This window comes from Oncorhynchus mykiss, chromosome 10, assembly GCF_057628025.1.
Source record: "Oncorhynchus mykiss isolate SJ-2025 chromosome 10, ASM5762802v1, whole genome shotgun sequence".
NCBI lineage: Eukaryota > Metazoa > Chordata > Actinopteri > Salmoniformes > Salmonidae > Oncorhynchus > Oncorhynchus mykiss.
The window spans coordinates 11,185,724-11,204,678 of NC_143031.1; positions in this window are offsets into that span (position 1 = coordinate 11,185,724).

Below are 18,955 nucleotides of genomic sequence, written 5' to 3' on the forward strand. Positions count from 1 at the left end.
TGTCGGCCCCCGGAACAGATCTATCACATTAACCTGTTAAAAGCATGGAGAGAGGGAGAAACACTAATGGTCACGTACCCCACACCCACTCAGGAGGCAGCCGAAGTGCAGGTTTCACCTACTCTGTCGCCAGCATAAATACAGGAAGGAAAGACCCTGATCCAGAAAAACAGAGATGTGTTTTCAGGGATACCAGGCCTAACTGAGGTTACGGCTCATGATATTGTTTCCCTACCAGGGAGAAAAGTGAGCATGAGTCCATATGTGTTACCCAAGGCTCGACGACCCACGATTAGATCAGAGACGGAGAAAATGTTGCCAGATGGAGTGGTCGAAAGAGTCACAAAGTGAGTGGTCTAGCCCAGTTTTGATGGTTTCCAAGCCCGATACGTCTTTGCGGTTTTGTAATGATTTTCAGAAGGTAAATTAAATCTTCAAGTTTGATCCCTACCCCGAGTAAATGAACTGTTGAGAAAATTGGTAAAGCTCGGTACATTACGACCCTGGACCTAGCCAAAGGTTACTGGCAAATTCCTCGGACCCCCAGGGCCAAAGAAAAGACAGCCTTTGCAACCCCTGACGGTTTCAATATACCATCATGCCATTCGCCTTATACGGGGCCCCAGCCACCTTTCAACGGCTACTGGACCAGGTCCTAAAACCGCACCGAGTTTACACCGCAGCCTAGTTAGATGACGTGGGGATCTACAGTCCAGATTGGGGATCCCACTTACCCCGGGTACAGGCAGTGCTAGATGCCCTTAGGAAGGCAGGGCTCATGGCGAACCCTGCCAAGTGTTACGTGGGGTTAGAGGAAACAGAGTATCTGGGATACACCGTGGGAAGAGGGTTAATCAAACCCCAATTTAAGAAGGTCGAGGCAATTAGAGGATGGCCGAAACCAGTAAATAAGAAGCAGGTTCGAGCCTTCCTAGGGTTGACTGGTTACTACTGGAAGTTCATACCAAGTTATGCTACAGTGGCCGCCCCACTCACCGACATGACTAGAGCCAGAGGGCTAAACATGGTCAAATGGGATGAAAAGTCCACCAAAACATTTAGAACATTACAGGAGGCTCTCTGCTGTAATACAGTGTTGGTGGTACCAGACATTACAGGAGGCTCTCTGCTGTAATACAGTGTTGGTGGTACCAGACATTACAAGAGACCTTCTGATGTAATATAGTGTTGGTGGTACCAGACATTGAGAGAGAGAGAGTTGTTCATACAGATGCCTCAGAGGTTGGCTTGGGAGCCGTGCTCTCCCATAGAAGGGGTGGAACACCCCATCCTGTTTTTAAGCAGGAAGCTGGAACCATGGGAGGCCAACTACTCAGTCGTTGAGAAAGAGCCACTGGCAGTAAAGTGGGCTCTAGAAAGCCTGAAATACTACCTGCTAGGGCACCACTTCACCCTCATCAGTGACCATGCCCCACTCACCTGGATGCATAGGGCTAAAGAGAAGAACACTCGGGTGATGTGGGGTTTTTTGAGTCTCCAACCGTTTCACTTTGACTTAAAACACAGAGCAGGGAAGGAAATGGGGATGGACGCCTATTTTGCTGCGGAAGCCCAACCTCGGGGGTCGAAGCTAGGGGGGAGATGTGTGCCAATGAAGGGGGCAGAGTGATACATGTCAGATATGTGAGGGCAGAACTAATGAACAGACTCTGCCCTCTCACTAAAATGGCCACCCCGACAAGAACTAAAGATCACGAAATGGCCAACCGCCAAAAACGACAATCCCCAGAAGCAAGGGGAACGCTCTGAAGGTGGGGCCGACGTACAGATAAGGGGTCAAGACAAACCAGGAAGAGAGAGAGGAGGGGGCTGGGGGATCTGTGAACCATAGAGAAAGAGAAAGTGAAAAGATAGATATCGACTGTATTTTTTGTGTATGACCTGGACTGTTTGGACTTACCTGTTTGGACCTGGACCTACCGAGAACCTGATTTGTGTACCGAACCCTACTATCCTTGACCACGCCTGCAGCCTGGGTGGACCAGGACGGAGAAACTCAACATACAGGTACTGTCCTGTTTGAAAGAACTCTCATTCTGGGGCGATTTTTGGTGACGGTTTCCCACCTAATTTGTGACAAACTCTCCTACCCTTGAAGAGGTTTGTCACACTATCTAACTAATACCCAATGTTTATTGACTTGATTATTCCCGTCATTCTTAGCAAAGCTAAATGGTATAGTCGTTGTGCGTTCTCAATGGACATTCGGGTGCTTTCGTAAATTCACTCTGGCTATCTACTCCAATTTCAGAGCACTCTCGTCTGAGTGTACCAGAGCGCAGAATAATGAATTTACGAGCGCTCAACACCCGTTGAATATGTCCAGTGTCAGTAAACGTCGGCAAAATTGTCGCTAGCAGTACAGTTACAGTCACCAACGCTCTGGATAACATGAAAACTACATAACCAGCTCTGCTAGGGCGACTAAAATGGTCAGCGTGGTCTCATTTTTGTCTGGAAGTAGCTAGCAAGCTAGCCAAAGTTAGCTTGGGTGCTTGACTGCCGTTGCCCAAACGCATTAAGAAGGGAAGAAATTCCACAAATTAACTTTTAACAAGGCACACCTGTTAATTGAAATGCATTCCAGGTTACTACCTCATGAAGCTGGTTGAGAGAATGCCAAGCGTGTGCAAAGCTGTCATCAATAATAGTTGAGATAATGATTTATTTCAGCTTTTATTTATTTCATTACATTCCCAGTGGGTCAGAAGTTTACATACACTCGATTATTTTTAATGTTTTTATTTCACCTTTATTTAACCAGGTAGGCTAGTTGAGAACAAGTTCTCATTTGCAACTGCGACCTGGCCAAGATAAAGCAAAGCAGTGTGACACAGACAACAACACAGAATTACACATGGAGTAAACAAGAAACAAGCCAATAACACAATAAACAAATCAATGACACAGTAGAAAAAAATGAAGTCTATATACAGTGTGTGCAAAAGGCATGAGGAGGTAGGCAATAAATAGGTCATAAGAGCGAATAATTACAATTTAGCAGATTAACACTGGAGTGATAAATGAGCAGATGATGATGTGCAAGTAGAGATATTGGTGTGCAAAAGAGCAGGAAAGTAAATAAAATAAAAACAGTATGGGAATGAGGTAGGTAGATTGGGTGGGCTATTTACCGATGGACTATGTACAGCTGCAGCAACCGGTTACCTGCTCAGATAGTTGATGTTTAAAGTTGGTGAGGGAAATAAAGTCTCCAACTTCAGCGATTTTTGCAATTCGTTCCAGTCACTGGCAGCAGAGAACTGGAAGGAAAGGCGGCCAAATGAGGTGTTGGCTTTGGGGATGATCAGTGAGATATACCTGCTGGAACGTGTGCTACGGGTTGTTGTTATCGTGACCAGTGAACTGAGATAAGGCGGAGCTTTACCCAGCATAGACTTATAGATGACCTGGAGCCAGTGGGTCTGGCGACGAATATGTAGCGAGGGCCAGCCGACTAGAGCATACAGGTCGCAGTGGTGGGTGGTATAAGGTGATTTGGTAACAAAACGGATGGCACTGTGATAGACTGCATCCAGTTTGCTGAGTAGAGTGTTGGAAGCTATTTTGTAGATGACTTTGCCAAAGTTGAGGATCGGTAGGATAGTCAGTTTTACTAGGGTAAGTTTGGCGGCGTGAGTGAAGGAGGCTTTGTTGCGAAATAGAAAGCCGATTCTAGATTTTTGATTGGAGATGTTTAATATAGTTTTTGGTAGCATTGCCTTTAAATTGTTTAACTTGGGTCAAACGTTTCAGGTAGCCTTCCACAAGATTCCCACAATAAGTTGGGTGAATTTTGGTCCATTCCTCTTGACAGAGCTGGTGTAACTGAGTCAGGGTTGTAGGCCTCCTTGCTCGCACACGCTTTTTCAGTTCTGCCCACACATTTTCTATAGGATTGAGGTCAGAGCTTTGTGATGGCCACTCCAATACCCTGACTTTGTTGTCCTTAAGCCATTTTGCCACAACTTTGGAAGTATGCTCGGGGTTATTGTCCATTTGGAAGACCCATTTGCGACCAAGCTTTAACTTCCTGACTGATGTCTTGAGATGTTGCTTCAAAATATCCACATAATTTTCCTGCCTCATGATGCCATTTATTTTGTGAAGTGCACCAGTCCCTCCTGCAGCAAAGCACCCCCACAACATGATGCTGTCACCCCCGTGCTTTATGGTTGGGATGGTGTTCTTCGGCTTGCAAGCCTCCCCCTTTTTCCTCCAAACATAATTATGGTCATTATGTCCAAACAGTTATATTTTTGTTTCATCAGACCAGAGGACATTTCTCCAGTGTATGTAAACTTTCGACTTCAACTGTGTGTATATATATATATAGTACCAGTCAAAAGTTATATATAGTTTTTTTATTTATTTGGCTTTTCATATGTTTTTTTGTTGTTGTTGATTGTAAACACTGCCTGGACGTCAATGCTCCTAGAAAACATAATCATGCTATTGCCTCAAGGTATCAGGTGGCACAGAATAACATTCCCTTACCCCTAAAGCGCCTAAGCACACATGTTAAGTCAGTTACACTGAATTGATGGGATTATCATAACTAGCCTCAATTAGCTAGTCTGCTAAGTGGGTGCGAAAGAATGTCAGCATGTCTTGACAGCCAGTGTGAAGGTAGGCAGCTGTAAGGTAGTAGCCTTCATGAGTCACTTAGTTGTGAGTCTTTATTAACAGGGAGAGAGTCAGCGAAGGGGTGTGTACTTTGAAATGGTGCTATTCAAAACAATTGTCTGGAAGTCAGGTGCCTCACTTACCCCGGCCCAATTCGGCAGGCCGTGATTTGTGCCGAAACATCTTGCAGTCTTGTCTCAAGGTTATAACTGCATGATCGGCATAGTGCCATGGAAACCAGAATGTGTCAAAGTGGCAAAGGATCCCAAAGGAACATGAGGTAAGAGCGACTCCGATGCCTTTACCAGGGCCAAGCCAAACATATCCCGTCATCCTTGTATTAGCACTATGTGTTAGAAACTTGACTAATGTGGATAATATGCCATGATGAAGGTAAATACAGCCTCCTTGTGTATTAAAAAAAATAGTATTTATATTTAACTAGGCAAGTCAGTTACTGGGGAACAGTGTGTTAGAAAGATTTTTACCTTGCCAGCTCTGGGATTTGATCTAGCAACCTTTGTGGTTACTGGCCCAATGCTCTAACCACTAGGCTACCTGCCATCCCATACAAAGGGCCATATGAAGGGCCAGCAACTGAGATAATCCCTAAAGCTGACACTTAAAGTCGCTTGAGTGACAGCTCGTTCTGTCGTGGTCCTGTTTTGAAATTCCCACTACTTACTTAAACTGAAACGTCATAAATACATTTCAAACCAAATTTGTATTTGCTTTCAGTAGTAAGGTGCAATTTAAGATTATATTGAATGAAAGTCAGGGGATGGGGGAATCAAACCCTAGGTCTGGTTGCTGACCCAACCCAGATCATCACCATCCATCCATCCATCTAAATGATAAAGGCCCGCACTCATTAGCAGAGTCACACACAGATAGCTGAGTCAGTCCTGGTAGTCGCTCCACTACTCCCAAAATAATCAACTACAGGAATATTCCTGCACTGCAGGATAAGCAGATGAGATTTGTGATTTACATAAATTCACTGAAAACTCAAAATAACACACAGTTATATTAACAGTATTGCACTTTTCACGTGGCCTACTTTTGGCCAGCTAATAGCCTAACCTCTGATCAAGCAACATTGGACTAAACATTCAAATCCTGTTGCTGCAGGATTATTTTGCTGTGACAACATAGGCAGGGGCGCAACTTTGGTTTTAGAAGTGGGAAGGACATAACTGAGGGTCCACCCGTATTTTTAGGGCATCTAAAGCTAATTTCCTGTATAACTACACAATCTAATATGACCTGTGACCCTTCTAGCCAACTCTATTTAGAACAACAAAAAGTAAGTAAAAATGCCCACGGTCATCAAGCTTGGCAAGAGACCATTACTAAATATGATTTAAGTGATTGATAACACTGAACTAGATCAATAATAATTCAATAATCAATATTGTGCTGCACCTTGAACCAGTAGCCTAACAAATGAACAACTCTTACAAATAAAGTACAAAGACTTACATTTTGATTGTCTTTATTAAGACATGCTCTACATCAAATTTCAGCCAGACCAGCCCAAGCTACCTGCACGCCCGACCCCTACCAGTCTAGTCAATAACTCAACTCTCTCCCAACACAATTTCCTTACCATCTTTTTTTTTTTATGTCTCAATGGAAAGGTTTGCCTACACATGAACACAGAAACAGTTAATCCTCCGTATAATTCATATCATAGGCCTACTACTACCGTACACAATATAGTTCCTTCACTCATGCTGCCAAACATTCCCTCGTAAAACTGACCATCCTACCGATCCTAGACTTCAGCGATGTAATTTATAAAATAGCCTCCAACACTCTACTCAACCAATTGGATGCAGTCTATCACAGTGCCATCCGTTTTGTCACCAAAGACCCATATACTACCCACCACTGCGACCTGTACATTCTCGTTGGCTGGCCCTCACTTCACTCTCGTCGCCAAACCCACTGGCTCCAGGTCATCTACAAGTCTGTGCTAGGTAAAGCCCCGCCTTATCTCAGCTCACGGGTCACCATAGCAGCACCCACTCGTAGCACGCGCTCCAGCAGGTATATCTTACTGGTCACCCCCAAAGCCAATTCATCCTTTGGCTGCCTTTTCTTCCAGTTCTCTGCTGCAATGACTGGAACAAACTGCAAATATCACTGAAGCTGGAGTCAGATCTCCCTCACTAACTTTAAGCACCAGCTGTCAGAGCATCTCACAGATCACTGCACCTGTACATAGCCAATCTGTAAACAGCCCATCCAACTACTTCATCCCCATACTGTATTTATTTATTTATCTTGCTCCTTTGCACCCCAGTATCTCTACTTGCACATTCCTCTTCTGCACATCTACCATTCCAGTGTTTAACTGCTATATTGTAATTACTTCGCCACCATGGCCTATTTATTTATTAACTCCCTTATCTTACCTCAATGACACTCACTGTATATAGACTTTATCTTATCTTTTTTTTCTACTGTATTATTGACTGTATGTTTGTTTATTCCATGTGTAACTGTGTTGTTGTACAGGTATGTGTCGAACTACTATGCTTTATCTTGGCCAGGTCACAGTTGCAAATTACAACTTGTTCTCAACTAGCCTACCTGGTTAAATAAAGGTGAAATAAAATATAAAATAAAAATATAGGACAAAATCAGGCTGCTCTCGAGAGTTCTTACATTTTTTAAAGGCCTTATTCCTTGCTTGGATAGATTCTAGAATCTCATGATTAAACCAAGGGCTAGATCCCTGCTTCAACCTGACCCGTCTAATGGGAGCCATCACATTCACCACATCAAGGAATCTACATTTAAAGACATACCAGGCACTGTCTACCCCTACACTATCCAGCACAGGTGACCAATCTATTTTACCCACTTCCTCCCTAAACATTTCAGCACAGTATTTTTTGAGTCCTCTGATTCTAACAGTTTTGTGACACTTAAATATATCTTTAAACATCCTCCTTGTGCAAAATGTAATAAAATGATCACTGATTCCATATACTATTACTCCACTCTGCGATATTTTAGATTCATAAGACACCAATATATGCCAGCCTTTCAGAAGCTTTGCCTTCACACAGCCTTCCCGCACACTCTGTGGTGTCCATGCAGTCCTAAATCCAGCCGGGTGAAGGTTCATGTCCCCACCTGACCCCAGTGAAAGTTGCGCCCCTGAATATAGGGAAAAATAAGATCCTACACCTGTACACCCATCTGTAAGCAAACAGGTGTGATGTATCCTTTTGGTGCATCAATAGATGTATTCACTTGTCATAGGCCCGGCACCTCAACATACAAAGGTAGAAAACGAATCATGGGCCCAAGCCATTGTATCTTGCATTATAAATTACCTGAGGCAGTGGGGAGAGGTTTCCTACAACTCACGTGGTATAGGATGCTCCTGTCAACTACACCTGAAATATGGGCCTAGTGGTCAGATAAGGTGGAGGTCAGAGGAATGTCACACAGAGAACAGAGTAGGACAAGCTGGTCCTACTACGACAACTTCACAACACTGGCCTCATTCAAACATATTTATTGGAAGATGGAAGGGGAGATAAATTCCAAGAACCAAGATCAATGTTATGGTGAATCACAAAGTGTTCTGTCAAATATTGTATAACTTGAGGTTCAATGTCATCCAGCATCAGTCATCTTATAATTGTGTAGAACAGATATTACAGTAGTTGGGCTGTGTGACACACAAAACAACTGTGTGCCATTGGCTTAGCTCAGGTATTCCCAAACAGAGGTCCTGTCAGGGGTACGCCAAATAAAAATGTGATTCACAATTTATTTAAACTTTAAGTATTTACATTTTCAAACAGTCCATTTGTATTTTCCAAAGGAGCTATACATTTGGGTGAGGTTTCTCTCTCGCCTGAGTAGCCTCGTTTTACTGCCAAAAAAACAATTAAACCATCTAGTGTTCAGCGAAATAACACAATGTCAAATGCAGGTAGCCAAGTCAAATAATTAACATCCAATCACATCAACCGTTACTCTCTCACGGAAATTCCACTAACGGTCCATATGTGTAACGGGTGTCATCGTCGGATGAGGAGGAATCGGACCAAAGCGCAGCAGGACTTTTATTAAACTGAACACTGAAACAAAAATAACAATGCAAAACGAAACAGAAACAGTCCTGTCAGGTGCAGAAAACACTAAACAGAAAACTACCCACAAAACATAGGTGGGAAAAAGCTACCTAAGTATGGTTCCCAATCAGAGACAACGATAGTCAGCTGTCCCTGATTGAGAACCATACTAGGCCGAAACATAGAAAAGCCCCAAAACATAGAAAAACAAACATAGACTGCCCACCCAACTCACACCCTGACCAAACGAAAATAGAGACATAAAAAGCTCTCTAAAGTCAGGGCGTGACAGTATGTAGCCAAACGTAGCTGCTGCTCATGTTGGTATCTGTACGGATGGCACAAAAGCCATGACAAGGAGACATAGTGGAGTGGTAATGCGCGTGCAAGCAGTTGCTCCCAATGCCACTTGGGTACACTGCAGCATCCACTGAGAGGCTCTTGCTGCCAAGGGAATGCCTGACAGTGTAACGACGTTCGTCTGTAGAAGGAGAAGCGGACCAAAAAGCAGCGTGGTGGTTACTCATGTTCTTTAATGGAAAATGAACGATACATGAAATAACTTAAATCTACAAAACAACAAACGGAACGTGAAAAACCTATACAGCCTATCCTGTGACAACAAACACAGTGACAGGAACAATCACCCACAAACACACAGTGAAACCAAGGCTACCTAAGTATGATTCTCAATCAGAGACAACCAATGACACCTGCCTCTGATTGAGAACCATACTAGGCCGAAACATAGAAAAGCCCCAAAACATAGAAAAACAAACATAGACTGCCCACCCAACTCACGCCCTGACCATACTAAATAAATACAAAACAACGGAAATAGAGGTCAGAACGTGACAGTACCCCCCCCCCCCCCCCCAAAGGTGCGGACTCCGGCCGCAAAACCTTGACATATAGGGGAGGGTCTGGATGGGCGTCTGTCCGCGGTGGCGGCTCTGGCGCGGGACGCGGACCCCACTTCACCATTGTCTTAGTCCGCCTTATTGTCCGCCTCCGTGGCTTTCTCACCATGGCCACCCTTCTCAATGACCCCACTGGACAGAGGGGCCGCTCGGGACAGAGGTGGGGCAGCTCGGGACAGAGGTGGGGCAGCTGCTCGGGACAGAGGGGTGGCTGCTCGGGACAGAGGGGCGGAAGTTCTGGACAGAGGGACAGCTGCTCGGAACAGAGGGGCAGCTGCTCGGGACAGGGGGGCAGCTGCTCGGGACAGGGGGGCGGCAGCTGCTCGGCACAGGGGGGCGGCAGCTGCTCGGGACAGAGGGGCGGCAGCTGCTCGGGACAGAGGGGCGGCAGCTGCTCGGGACAGAGGGGCAGCTGCTCAGGTGGCCCCTGGCTGACTGGCGGCACTGGCGGCCCCTGGCTGACTGGCGGCACTGGCGGCTCCTGGCAGACGGGCGGCACTGGCGGCTCCTGGCAGACGGGCGGCACTGACGGCTCCTGGCAGACGGGCGGCACTGACGGCGCTGGGCAGACGGGCGGCGCTGGGCAGACGGGCGGCGCTGGCGGCGCTGGGCAGACGGGCGGCACTGGCGGCGCTGGGCAGACGGGCGGCGCTAGCGGCGCTGGGCAGACGGGCGGCACTGGCGGCGCTGGGCAGACGGGAGGCTCAGATGGCGCTGGGCAGACGGGAAGCTCAGATGGCGCTGGGCAGACGGGAAGCTCAGATGGCGCTGGGCAGACGGGAAGCTCAGATGGCGCTGGGCAGACGGGAAGCTCAGATGGCGCTGGGCAGACGGGAAGCTCCGGCAACGCTGGACTGAGTAGCTCTCGTAGCGCCGAACAGGCGGGAGACTCCGGCAGCGCCGGAGAAGAGGAAGGCCCTGGTAGCGCCGGAGAGGCGGGAGACTCCGACAGCGCTGGAGAGGAGGAAGGCTCCGGCAGCGCTGGAGAGGAGGGAGCCCCTGTAAGGATGGGCCGGAGAGACAGCCTGGTACGGGGGGCTGCCACCGGAGGGCTGGTGTGTGGAGGTGGTGACGGATAGACCGGGCCGTGCAGGCGCACTGGAGCTCTTGAGCACTGAGCCTGCCCAACCTTACCCGGTTGAATGGTCCCGGTCGCCCTGCCAGTGCGGCGAGGTGGAATAGCCCGCACTGGGCTATGCAGGCGAACCGGGGACACCGTGCGCAAGGCTAGTGCCATGTAAGCCGGCCCAAGGAGACGCACTGGAGACCAGATGCGTAGAGCCGGCTTCATGGCACTTGGCTCGATGCCCACTCTAGCCCGGCCGATATGCGGAGCTGGAATGTACCGCACCGGGCTGTGCACCCGCACTGGGGACACCGTGCGCTCCACAGCATAACACGGTGCCTGTCTGGTCTCTCTAGCCCCCCGGTAAGCACAGGGGGTTTGCGCAGGTCTCCTACCTGGCATAGCCATACTCCCCATTAGCCCCCCCCCAAGACATTTTTGGGGATGACTCTCAGGCTTCCATCCACGACGCCGCGCTGCCTCCTCATACCGGCGCCTCTCCGCTTTCGCCGCCTCCCGTTCTTCCTTGGGGCTGCGATATTCTCCTGGCTGAGCCCAGGGTCCTTTACCATCCAAATCTTCTTCCCATGTCCATTTCTCCAAATAGTGCAGCCTCTCCCACTCCTGCTGCTGCTGCTCCTGTTGCTGCTGCCTCTGTTGCTTCTCCTGCTGCTCCTCTTGACCTGTCTGGGTGATGTTTTTTCTCACCCGAATGATCTCAATCTAGGATTACAGGGACTCTCCACAACTATATTCAATGTGCGGGACAAAATTGAGGCTATGATTAAGAAGTTGGAGATCTTCTCTGTCTGGACAACACACAGGTCTTTCCATCATTGTATGATTTTTTTGTGTGCAAATTAACTCAAACTTACGGACAATGTCAAATGAGAAATAGCGCCTGAGTGAGTTGGATGCGCAATTACGCAGGTATTTTCCAGAAACAGATGACACAAACAACTGTGTTCGTTATCTCTTTCATGCCCTGCCTCCAGTCCAATTACCAATATCTGAACAAAAAAGCCTCATCGAAATTGCAACAAGCGGTTCTGTGAAAATGGAATTTAATCAGGAGCCACAGACAGATTTCTGGATTGGGCTGCGCTTCGCAACCACATACCAATGTGAGAGTGGATTCTCGACCCTCACTAGCATGAAAACTAAATATGGGCACAAACTGTGTGTGGAAAATGATTTAAGACACAGACTTTCTCCAATACAACCCAACATTGCAGAGTTATATGTGCATCCTTTCAAGCACACCCTAACCTGTGGTGTTGTTATTCACAATTTTCGATTAACACATCAGGTTTTATATGTAATATTATTGATTATTATTATATTATTATTTGTGCCCTGGTCCTATAAGAGCTCTTTGACACTTCCCACGAGCCGGGTTGTGACAAAAGCTCACACTCATAATTATCTTTAATAAATGTATCTATCGTATGGTGTGTGTGTGTGTGTGTGTGTGTGTGTGTGTGTGTGTGTGTGTGTGTGTGTGTGTGTGTGTGCCAGGCTTACAATGATGGCAGAAACAATATTTGAGAGTGCGCTGACCCTGCTGCTAGAAGGGGTACGCAGCTGGAGGTTGAATGTTAGAAGGGTTATGGGATTATAAAAAGTTTGGGAACCACTGGCTTAGCTAATATCATTAGTATTACTCCCAGAGGCCTGGTAGGGAGGGGTGGGGGGGGGTGGGGGGGGATCTGAGTGTTACAAAGCATATATCATCAACGGCTGTGTACTGAGGCCTGGGCATAATGGCATACTACCCCAGTAATAACAGGGTCCTAGAAATGGCCCCAGTGTTTAGTTAGGCTAATATTAATGTATTTACAGAAGGGGAGAAGGGGAGATCGGTAATGGGACCTGATGAGAACCTAGAGTATCTGTCTCTCAGCGAGAGTCTCAGTGCCAGCAGAAGACAAGTTCAGCAACGGCTTTCACCCTCTGTCCAAAGATGTAGTGTATGTCCCTCCATGGCCAAATAAAGTCTAATGTAGGGGGTAGGCAACTATACTGAAAAATATATATAAATGCAACATGTAAAGTGTTGGTCCCATGTTTCATAAGCTTATTTTTGTAAAAATGTTGTGCACAAATCAAATCGAATCAAAGTTTATTCGAATTCAACAGGTGTAGACCGTACAGTGAAATGCTTACTTACAGGCTCTAACCAATAGTGCAAAAAAGGTATTAGGTGAACAATAGGTAAATAAATAAATAAAACAACAGTAAAAAGACAGGCTATATACAGTAGAGAGGCTATAACAGTAGTGAGGCTACATACAGACACCGGTTAGTCGGGCTGATTGAGGTAGTATGTACATGTAGATACGGTTAAAGTGACTATGCATATATGATGAACAGAGAGTAGCAGAAGCGTAAAAGAGGGGGTGGTGGATGGTGGGTGGCGGGTGGTGGGACACAATGGGTGGTGGGACACAATGCAGATAGCACTTTTAGCCAATGTGCAGGAGGCACTGGTTGGTTGGGCCAATTGAGGTAGTAATGTACATGAATGTATAGCTTAAGTGACTATGCATGTATGATAAACAGACGTATGCACGTATGGTCATTGTGGGGACAACGTCATCGATGCGCTTATTGATGAAGCCAATGACTGATGTGGTGTACTCCTCAATGCCATCGGAGGAATCCCGGAACATGTTCCAGTCTGTGCTGCAAAACAGTCCTGTAGTTTAGCATCTGCACTTTTTTATTGATCCAGTCACTGGTGCTTCCTGCATTAATTTTTAGCTTGTAAGCAGGAATCAGGAGAATAGAATTATGGTCAGATATGCCAAATGGAGGGCGAGGGAGAGCTTTGTATGCGTCTCTGTGTGTGGAGTAAAGGTGGTCCAGAGTTTTTTTCCTCTGGTTGCTCATTTAACATGCTGATAGAAATTTGGTGAAACCGATTTAAGTTTCGCTACATTAAAGTCCCTGGCTACTAGGAGCGCTGCCTCTGGGTGAGTGTTTTCTTGTTTGCTTCTGGCGGAATACAGCTCATTCAATGCTATCTTAGTGCCAGCCTCTGACTGTGGTGGTATGTAAACAGCTACGAAAAATACAGATGAAAACTCTCTAGGTAGATAGTGTGGTCTACAGTTTATCATGAGATATTCTGCCTCAGGCGAGCAACAGCTCGAGACTTCCTTAGATATTGTGTACTAGCTGTTATACATAGTCCGCCACCTCTTGTCTAACAGACGCCGCTGTTCTATCCTGCCGGTGCAGCGTATAACCAGCCTGTATGTTGATGGTGTCGTCGTTCAGCCACGTCTCCGTGAAGCATAAGATATTACAGTTTTGAATGTCCCGTTGGTAGTTTAGTCTTCCGCGTAGGTCATCCATTTTATTCTCCAGAGATTGCACGTTTACTAGCAGAATGGAAGGAAGTGGGGGTTTTGTTAGATCGCCTACGAATTCTCAGAAGGCTGTCCGCCCTCCGGACCCTTTTTCTCCGCCTCCTCTTCACACAAATCACAGGGATTTGGGCCTGTTCCTGAGAAAGCAGTATATCTTTCGCGTCGGGCTCGCAGGGGGAAAAAAAAGGGAAAAAAGGATTCTGCCAGTCCGTGGTGAGTAATCGCAGTCCTGATGTCAAGAAGTTATTTTTTGGTCATAAGAAACGGTAGCGTCTACATTATGTACAAAACAAGTAAAAATATAAGTGACAAACACTGCAAATAAACAAACAAAAAAACACAATCGGTTGGGGGCGTTAAACGTCTGTCTTCTTCTCTGGCGCCATCTTACTCTATTATTCTACAATTTAGAAAATAGTACAATTTTTTTTTTTAAACGAATGAGTAGGTGTGTCCAAACTTTTGACTGGTACTGTAAGCTACGGACAAAAAATACACTATTATCGATGGCAATTTGAATGCGCAGAGATACCTTGACAAGATCTTGAGGCCAGTTGTCGTGCCATTTATCCGCCATCACCTCATGTTTCAGCATGATAATGCACGGCCCCATGTCGCAAGGATCTGTACACAATTCCTGGAAGCTGAAAATGTTCCAGTTCTTCCAGGACCTGCATACTCACCAGACATGTCATCCACTGAGCATGTTTGGGATGCTCTGGATTGACATATACGACAGCATGTTCCAGTTCCCGCCAATATCCAGCAACTTCGCAAAGCCATTGAAGAGGAGTGGGACAACATTCCACAATCAACAGCCTGATCAACTATATGCGAAGGAGATGTTTGCGCTGCATGAGGTAAATGGTGGTCACACCAGATACTGACTGGTTTTCTGATCCACGCTTCTACCTTTCTTTTTTACGGTATCTTTGACCAACAGATGCATATCTGTATTCCAGCCATGTGAAATCCATAGATTAGGGCCTTATGAATGTATTTCAACTGACTGATTTCCTTATATGAACTGTAACTCAGTAAAATCTTTGAAATTGTTGGATGTTGCGTTTTTATATTTATTCTCCCGTGTAGATTCAGCCTCTTGGACGATTTTTTGTCGGAGCGGATGGTGGGGGGGGGGGGGGGGGGGGGGTTGCAAGACTTTTGCAAGCTGATTACGAAACTCCAGTTGAACCCAGTTTAATTCATTCCCTCTATAGCACTGGTGCGGAATGTTTAGGCTGTTGAAGATACAGATATTTATTTTATCAACAACATCTCAAGTGTTTACACTCTAAACTGCTCTCCTTAGTGAAAGTGTTCAGTGCCCCAACGGTGCCAGGACCAGAAACGACACTGAAGAACAGTCAAATAGGGGCCTGTCTGCATATCAGGCAGGGGTGTTGGCAGTCAACAGTGAAGGTGACCACAACAAGGACCACATCATTATAGCTACGTGTTGTGTCATTTTATGTGGTTGGTTGTTTTGAACATTGAGACAATAGAACCCTACAATAGATGAGTTATGCTGGAAGAACACAATGTTTTGGTTTATCAACCAGAAAAACATTTTAACTGCTAAAGTGAGGAGCCTATATTGACCATGTTGAGGGCTTATTACTATCCTATAATTCTGTTTTTCCAAGATCTCTGCTTGAAATCAGGGGGATTTGTTTCCAAAATGTTGAAAGAGAGAATATCCCAAAATTCTGGTTTTGCTCGCCCGCAGTCCCCCCCCCCCCCCCCCCCCCCCCACACACAATAATATTTATCTTTGTGAATGACATTTTTCCCATGCAGGTAACTGATACAGGCATACTGGGCGCCCTCTGTTGTAAACCAATACTGTTTAGCCTTCTGATCCACCGCATTCAAAGAATAAGACAACGTCTGTGGTCCTCACAACAGTCTAAACCATGCATCTCTTGTGTAATAGCAACACCACCACAAGTAAAACCCATGTAACCACTCTGGAGTCAGATCAAACTAAATTACTTCAGGAAAACAGTTGTCATCAATAAAATTGTCTATTGGTAACTGATGCAAGGTATGGAATAGCTCGTTTTCCTATGCCTACACGCACATCTCCTCGTTAGCTGTGACAACACAATGACACAGGATGAACATTTGTGACACACATTAACTGATAGGTTGTAATTAATTTTACACCCCAAATTACTATATAATCCATGAATTGGTGCCAATTAAGTAGTTGTTGTAAAGTCTAGTGGTGACACAGGGGTTAAGGGGCAGTGTTCTCTGGGTGTTCTACTCTCAGACAGTGGGACTAATGGAGCTGGGCTCTTGTCTCTGGTGGCAGCAGATGCCGACTCTGCAGAGTGAATCTTAACCATCGGAGTTAAGCGACGATAGTCTCAGCCTCCTACGTCAGGGCACATTTTAACAGGCCCCGCACCCTGCCAAGAAAAGGAGTAGGCTTCCCAGGAGGGTTGCTGCTGCTGTTAAAATAAACACACTTTAACAGGCTGAGAAAAGACAGAGCACAGGCTGCAGGCCAGGCAGGCCTTCCCTCTGTCACAGTTGCTTGTGGGATGCAGCACACCATGTCCCCGGTGCAGAGAAACAATGTTTTTAGAAAGCTAGGAGCTCTCCTTGATTTATAGTTTGTTTTCTGTATCATGACGTACCCTTCAGGACAGCTACCTGTTTCAAGGCTACGTGTGTGTGTGTGTGTGTGTGTGTGTGTGTGCGTGCATGTGTGCACACTACAGCAAGGTATTGAACAGGGCATTCACATGCTCTGTGGGGCATAGTATTCTAGGTTACCCTGCCGAGGGGGCGAAGGTAATCCCTTTTGGCACCCTGGTATAAAATAACATTTTCGAGCTCTGACTGTGCTTTGACCCTTACTTGGGCTTTAAATCATTACCCCTCTTCGTGTCAGCCCTCCAGTCATTTGTAAGCACTCTGAAAAAAGAGGCCACTCTGCCAGACAGGGCATTTGCTGAATCTGGCCAAGTACAACACTGGCCTGACTCCAGGTTCTGCCATAGTGCTGGCACCGCAGAGCTGGAGAGGTCTTGGCCCCAAATATTCACACACATACTCCAAAAGCTACCTTCAGAACTCTCTCATTGCTACCATAGCACAGTCAATTTGCTGTGTGTTGTATTTGTCTATATGTATACAAGGAAGTGGGTTATGTTCCCTAGAAGGATATCCTATGTACTGATAGCAGCGCTCAGAGTACGTCCTTTACCCAGCCAGCCAGTGTAAGAGGCAGGTGATACATCTACATATTCCAGTCACTTAAAGGCTCTCCAATATATCCCATTTCGTGTTGCTGCACAGTAGATTGAGTCTGTCCCCTCACCCTGCCCCCTATACTCGTCGTCTTTCAGCCTCAACTACCAAATATAAGCTATAGAGAAACTCTCAATGTGATCAACTACAGACACATTGTCATGAAGGGTGATGTTGGTTTAATTGTCATGAAAGTGGAGGGACATATTGTCCAATGCCAGTTGAGCTTAGTGTATAGGAGATTTGTCACTTGTTTTCCCGCTCCGGCCTCTAGGTCACCAGGCTGCTCGTTATGGCGCACATCTGTCACCATCGTTATGCACACCTGCACGTCATCAGACTTACCTGGACTTCCCTGATTACCTTCCCTATATATATATATATATATATATATATACACTGCTCAAAAAAATAAAGGGAACACTTAAACAACACAATGTAACTCCAAGTCAATCACACTTCTGTGAAATCAAACTGTCCACTTAGGAAGCCCTGTGCTCTTCACAGATGAAAGCAGGTTCACACTGAGCACATGTGACAGACGTGACAGTCTGGAGACGCCGTGGAGAACGTTCTGCTGCCTGCAACATCCTCCAGCATGACCGGTTTGGCGGTGGGTCAGTCATGGTGTGGGGTGGCATTTCTTTGGGGGGCCGCACAGCTCTCCATGTGCTCGCCAGAGGTAGCCTGACTGCCATTAGGTACAGAGATGAGATCCTCAGACCCCTTGTGAGTCCATATGCTGGTGCGGTTGGCCCTGGGATCCTCCTAATGCAAGACAATGCTAGACCTCATGTGGCTGGAGTGTGCCAGCAGTTCCTGCAAGAGGAAGGCATTGATGCTATGGACTGGCCCGCCCGTTCCCCAGACCTGAATCTAATTGAGCACATCTGGGACATCATGTCTCGCTCCATCCACCAACCATCGCTCCGTTGCACCACAGACTGTCCAGGAGTTGGCAGATGCTTTAGTCCAGGTCTGGGAGGAGATCCCTCAGGAGACCATCCGCCACCTCATCAGGAGCATGCCCAGGCGTTGTAGGGAGGTCATACAGGCACGTGGAGGCCACACACACTACTGAGCCTCATTTTGACTTGTTTTAAGGACATTACATCAAAGTTGGATCAGCCTGTAGTGTGGTTTTCCACTTTAATTTTGAGTGTGACTCCAAATACAGACCTCCATGGGTTGATAAATTTGATTTCCATTGATAATTCTTGTGTGATTTTGTTGTCAGCACATTCAACTATGTAAATAAAAAAGTATTTAATAAGAATATCTCATTCATTCAGATCTAGGATGTGTTATTTTAGTGTTTATTTTTTTGAGCAGTGTATATATATATATGACACCCCCTTTGGTTTCTTCCCCAGGCGTCATTGTTTCTGTTTCATGTCTGTGCTTTGTTCGTGTTTCTTCGTTTGTATTATGTTGTGTTTATTTATTTAAACACTCAGTCCCTGAACTAGCTTCCCGACTCTCAGCGCACATCGTTACAGGATCTCAAGTGTATCAGTCAGCTTAGATGTATCTAATACTAAAGAGTCCCTTTGATCACCAGCTGATTTGTCCCTCCTAAGTAGA